The sequence below is a fragment of the Salvelinus sp. IW2-2015 genome, unplaced genomic scaffold, assembly GCF_002910315.2.
Source record: "Salvelinus sp. IW2-2015 unplaced genomic scaffold, ASM291031v2 Un_scaffold1701, whole genome shotgun sequence".
Lineage (NCBI taxonomy): Eukaryota > Metazoa > Chordata > Actinopteri > Salmoniformes > Salmonidae > Salvelinus > Salvelinus sp. IW2-2015.
The window spans coordinates 104140-110089 of record NW_019943094.1 but is presented as its reverse complement, the minus strand read 5'-3'; positions in this window follow the sequence as shown (position 1 = coordinate 110089).

Genomic DNA, 5950 nt, shown 5'->3' with positions numbered 1-5950 from the left:
GAATTTTATTGCTTTTCTGACTTTCGTGACCAAGCTAACCAAGCTAATATAAGGCTAACTGTTCTAGCATTGATTGATACACTCACAAAGCTTAGATTGCTTTCGTTGCAAAGCATATTTTCAAAATCTGACACAATAGGTGGATTAACAACAAGCTAAGCTGTGTTTTGGTATATTTCACTTGTGATTGCATGATTATAAATATTTGTAGTAATATTTTGCGCCCTGAAATTCAGCGGTTGTTTAGGAAAATGATCCCGTAAAAGGGATCCGTAGCGCAGAGAAGTTAACCACCTAACTGAGGAACTAAATGTAATCTTGCGTAATACCCTAGATGCAGCCACACCCCTAAAAACAAAAAACATTTGTCATAGGAAACTAGCTCCCTGGTATACAGAAAATACCCGAGCCCTGAAGCAAGCTTCCAGAAAATTGAAATGGAAATGGTGCTACACCAAACTGGAAGTCTTCCGACTGGCTTGGAAAGACAGTACTGTGCAGTATCGAAGAGCCCTCACTGCTGCTCGATCATCCTATTTTTCCAATTTAACTTTTACTTGGTACTCACCCCGGATCCGGGAGCACCCTCATCAGTAAAAAAGCTGACTAGCATAGCCTAGCATAGCGCCACAAGTAAATACTAGCATCTAAATATCATGAAATCACAAGTCCAAGACACCAGATGAAAGATACACATCTTGTGAATCCAGCCATCATTTCTGATTTTTAAAATGTTTTACAGGGAAGACACAATATGCATTTCTATTAGCTAACCACGATAGCAAAAGACCCAACTTTTTTTTCTCCACCATTTTTTTACTGCATAGGTAGCTATCACAAATTCGACCAAATAAAGATATAAATAGTCACTAACCAAGAAACAACTTCATCAGATGACAGTCTGATAACATATTTATTTATAGCATATGTTTTGTTCGAAGAATTTGCATATTTCAGGTATAAATCATAGTTTTACATTGCAGCCACCATCACAAAATCTCACCAAAGCAGCTAGAATAACTACAGAGACCAACGTGAATTACCCAAATACTCATCAAAACATTTATGAAAATACACAGCGTACAGCAAATGAAAGAAAAAGATCTTGTGAATCCAGCCAATATTTCAGATTCTTTAAGTGTTTTACAGCGAAAAACACAATTTAGCATTATATTAGCTTACTACAATAGCCAACCACACAGCAGCATTGATTCATGCACGTTAGCGATAGCGAATAAACCAGCAAAAGATATTACATTTTTCACTAACCTTCTCAAAACTTCATCAGATGACAGTCCTTTAACATCATATTACACAATACATATATTGTTTGTTCGAAAATGTGCATATTTAGGGGCACAAATCGTGGTTATACAATGAGAATAGTAGCCAAGCTGCAAACAAAATGTCGGGAGAAATCTTGGGAGAGGCACCTAATCTAATCAATAACTAATCATAAACTTGACTAAAAAATACAGGTTGGACAGCAAATGAAAGATACATTAGTTCTTAATGCAACCGCTGTGTTAGATTTTTAAAATTAACGTTACTACGACATACAGCGTGCGTTAAAGCGAGACCGCACCGAAATTAATGGCGGAATAGTAGTTTTACATTTTTCAACTGAACAACGAATTAACATCATAAATAGTTCTTACTATTTGATGAGCTTCCATCAGAATCTTGTGCAAGTTGTCCTTTGTCCAGAAGATTCGTTGCTCGGTTGTAGATTGTCGTCTTCAACTTTGGAATTAGCAGCAAACATTAGCCATGTGACGAAGACGTGTCCAACTCACTATAACGCAGCACAAATGAAATACCGAAATCGCAATACACTGATATAAACTGATATAACTCGGTTTAAAATAACTACATTATGATGTTTTTAACACCTATATCGAATAAAATCAGAGCCGGATATATCTAAAGCCTATAACGAGAGCTTTTCAGAATGCAATCCTGAGGTCTGTCATGCGTCATGGCGAACGTTGAAAAGACTGCACACCCGGTTCCAAGAGCTTTTATACGGCCTCAGAACTACCCAGACACTCCATTCCAATTCTCACTGCTTACTGACATCTAGGGGAAGGCGTATGCAGTGCATGTCGACCCATAGATTACATGTAAATTTATAAACTGACCCTGGAACAGAGCCCCCGATTTGAGATTTTTCAGTTCCTGACAGGAAGTTTGCTGCAAAATGAGTTCTGTTTTACTCACAGATATAATTCAAACGGTTTTAGAAACTAAAGAGTGTTTTCTATCCAATAGTAATAATAATATGCATATTGTACGAGCAAGAATTGAGTACGAGGCAGTTTAATTTGGGAACTAATTTTTACAAAGTCGAAATAGCGCGCCCCTATTGAGAAAAGGTTAATTGAGGAGATTAAGAACAATCCAAAATGTATTTTTGAAACTGTCGCAAAGCAAACTAAAAAGCAGTATTCCCCAAGTGAGGATTGCTTTCACTTCAGCAGTGATAAATTCATGAACTTCTTTGACGAAAAGATCATGATCATTAGAAAGCAAATTGCGTACTCCTCTTTAATGCTCAGTTGTCCTGAGTCTGCACAACACTGCCAGGAACTAAGATCAAGGGAGACAAAAGTGTTTTAATACTCTATCTCTTGACACATTGATGAAATTAGTATTGGCCTCTAAACCTTCAAGCTGCATACTGGACCCTATTCCAAATAATCTACGGAAATATCTGCTTCCTGTGCTTGGCCCTCCTATGTTGAACATAATAAATGTCTCCCTATCCACTGGATGTGTACCCAACTCACTAAAAGTGGCAGTTATAAAGCATCTCTTGAAAAAGCCAAACATTGATCCAGAAAATATAAACAACTATCGGCCTATATCGAATCTCCCATTCCTCATTAAAAACGAATTAAAAGCTGTTGCGCAGCAACTCACGGCCGTCCTGAAGACAAACAATGTATACGAAACCCTTCAGTCTGGTTTTAGACCACATCATAACACTGAGACTGCACTTGTGAAGGTGGTAAATTACCATTTAATGGCATCAGACCAAGGCTCTGCATCTGTCCTCGTGCTCCTAGACCTTAGTGCTGCTTTTGATACCATCGATCACCACATTATTTTGGAGAGATTGGAAACCCAAATTGGTCTACACGGACAAGTTCTGGCCTGGTGTAGATCTTTTCTGTAGGAAAGATATCAGTTTGTCTCTGTGGATGGTTTGTCTTCTGACAAATCACTGTACATTTCGGTGTTCCTCAAGGTTCCGTTTTAGGACCACTATTGTTTTCACTATATATTTTACCTCTTGGGGATGTCATTCGAAAACATAATGTTAACTTTCACTGCTATGCGGATGACACACAGCTGTACATTTCGATGAAACATGGTGAAACCCTAAAATTGCCCTCCCTGGAAGCCTGTGTCTCAGACATAAGGAAGTGGATGGCGGCAAATGTTTTACTTTTAAACTCAGTCAAAACAGAGATGCTTGTTCTAGGTCCCAAGAAACCTACAAAACATTACATGGGCTTGCTCCTACCTATCTTTCAGATTTGGTCCTGCCGTACAGATGCAGCCCTCCTTACTTTCCCTAGAATTTCTAAGCAAACAGCTGGAGGCAGGGCTTTCTCCTATAGAGCTCCATTTTATGTAATGGTCTGTCTATCCATGTGAGAGATGCAGACTCATTCTCGACCTTTAAGTCTTTATTGAAGACTCTTCTCTTCAGTAGGTCCTATGATTGAGGGTAGTCTGGCCCAGGGGTGTGAAGGTGAACGGCAAGGCACTGGAGCGACAAATCGCCCTTGCTGTCTCTGCCTGGCCGGTTCCCCTCTCTCCACTGGGATTCTCTGCCTCTAACCCTATTATAGGGCTGAGTCACTGGCTTACTGGTGCTCTTCCATGCTGTCCCTAGGAGGGGTGCGTCGCTTGAGTGGGTTGAGTCACTGACGTGATCTTCCTGTCCGGGTTGGTGCTCCCCTCGGGTTCTTGCCGTGGGGGATATCTTTGTGGGCTATACTCGGCCTTGTCTCAGGGTAGTAAATTGGTGGTTGAAGATATCCCTCTAATGGTGTGGGGGCTGTGCTTCGGCAAAGTGGATGGGGTTATATCCTTTCTGTTTGGCCCTGTCCGGGGGTATCGTCGGGCAGGGCTACAGTGTCTCCTGACCTCTCCTGTCTCAGCCTCCAGTATTAATGCTGATATAGTTTATGTGTTGGGGGGCTAGGGTCAGTCTGTTATATCTGGAGTATTTCTCCTGTCTCATCCTGTGTCCTGTGTGAATTTTAAGTATGCTCCCTCTAATTCTCTCTCTCCTTTTCTCTCTTTCTTTCTCTTTCTTATTTTCTCTCTGTCTCTGTCTCTGTCTCTGTCTCTGTCTCTCTCGCTCTCTCTCGCTCTCTCTCGCTCGCTCTCTCTCGCTCTCTCTCGCTCGCTCTCTCTCGCTCTCTCTCGCTCTCTCTCTCGCTCTCTTGCTCTCTCTCTTCTCTCGGAGGACCTGAGCCCTAGGACCATGCCTCAGGACTCCTTGGCCTGATGACTCCTTGCTGTCCCCAGTCCACCTGGTCATGCTGCTGCACCAGTTTCAACTGTTCTGCCTGCAGCTATGGAACCCTGACCTGTTCACTGGACGTGCTACCTGTCCCAGACCTGCTGTTTTGGAATCTCTCTTGACCGCACCTGCTGTCTCTAATTCTGAATGATCGAATATGAAAAGCCAACTGACATTTACTCCTGAGGTGCTGACCTGTTGCACCCTCTAAAACCGCTGTGATTATTATTATCTGACCCTGCAGGTCATCTATGAACGTTTGAACATCTTGGACATGTTCTGTTATAATCTCTACCTGCACAGCCAGAAGAGGACTGGCCACCCCTCAGAGCCTGGTTCCTCTCTAGGTTTCTTCCTTGGTTCTGGCCTTTCTAGGGACAATTTCCTAGCCACCATGCTTCTACATCTGCATTGCTTGCTGTTTGGGGCTTTAGGCTGGGTTTCTGTACAGCACTTTCTGACATCGGCTGTCTGTCTGTCTGTCTGTCTGTCTGTCTGTCTGTCTGTCTGTCTGTCTGTCTGTCTGTCTGTCTGTCTGTCATCAATAACCTCTTCATTAGCAAAATGAAAGAGAATTTGAAGAAAGCTCAGCTGGAGAGCCAATCAGATAATGGAAATGTCAGTTAGAGACTAGAGAGGAAGGACGTTGTAGATCTGAATCAGTCTGGAGGACAAGACTGACTCATAGGGGGACCGTGGGTTTAGGTGGTCTGTGCAGTATAGAACAACGTCCTGGAATACCACTTCACCTTTCATCATATATAAACGGCAATATTTAGTCGTAGGTCTTGATGACATTTCATTTGGAAGAAGATGCTCTTGGTTTAGATAAATTGAGAATACACTAAGCTGAAAGCAGAATGTATAGTCTAGTCTAGGGCCCTCCAAGACTTTCTGATTCCTATCCATTTAGCTATCTTATGGTAAGTTCAACACACTGTATTGTGCTGTCGGCTTGTTCCTATTTAACTCTATATCTCCAGCTCATACCTCTATATCTCAGACAAATGTACCCGTTAGGCCTCTGAATTCTAACTCCTAACCCTTCCCTCCTGCCATTGACTGAGCCGTCTCCTATCACCCTACAGAAGCTCTACTGCTAATCTAAAAGCAAACATTAGCCTTGTCGAGGACTGCTCGCTATCAATCCGGCTCTCTTTCAGCCATCTCTCCATCTCTCTCCATCTCTCTCTATCTCTCTCCACCTCTCTCCACCTCTCTCCATCTCTCTACACCTCTCCCCACCTCTCTCCATCTCTCTCCACCTCTTTCCACCTCTCCCCACCTCTCTCCATCTCTCTCACCTCTCTCCATCTCTCTCCACTCTCTCTCCATCTCTCTCCACCTCTCTCCATCTCTCCATCTCTCCACCTCTCTCCATCTCTCTCTCTCCATCTCTCTTCACATCTC